This window comes from Oryzias melastigma, linkage group LG3, assembly GCF_002922805.2.
Source record: "Oryzias melastigma strain HK-1 linkage group LG3, ASM292280v2, whole genome shotgun sequence".
NCBI classification, from domain to species: Eukaryota; Metazoa; Chordata; class Actinopteri; order Beloniformes; family Adrianichthyidae; genus Oryzias; species Oryzias melastigma.
In genome coordinates this window covers 97,472-97,862 of record NC_050514.1, presented here as the reverse complement: position 1 = coordinate 97,862, position 391 = coordinate 97,472, and positions in this window count along the sequence as shown.

The window sequence follows — 391 nt, the reverse complement described above, 5'->3', positions numbered from 1 at the left end:
TAGGAGAGAGAAGGAGCTTGTACTTTGGCCCAAATTTCAAAAGCAATCAATATTTGCAAATAGCCTCAAAAGCCTAATCACAAAAAAAACATGAGAAGCATTTCTTAAAATTTTACAGAACAATCACCAAGTATATTAGAATATCTAAGAAACAATAGATAATGGTGGGATCCTCAAACACCCCTGGTGCCTTTTACATGGCAGGAATGTGTATTCTGAATACATTCAAAGCTCTGAAAAAACTGTTTATCAACTCTAAAGACTAATATAACGGCTGGTTTAAACTTCAAAGCAATTAGTTATTACTTGCGTTTCATTAGTTGCAGGACAATTGTAGCAGAATAACTCCGATTGTTGGAAAGAGGGACACCTGCTGATGACGTCACCCACG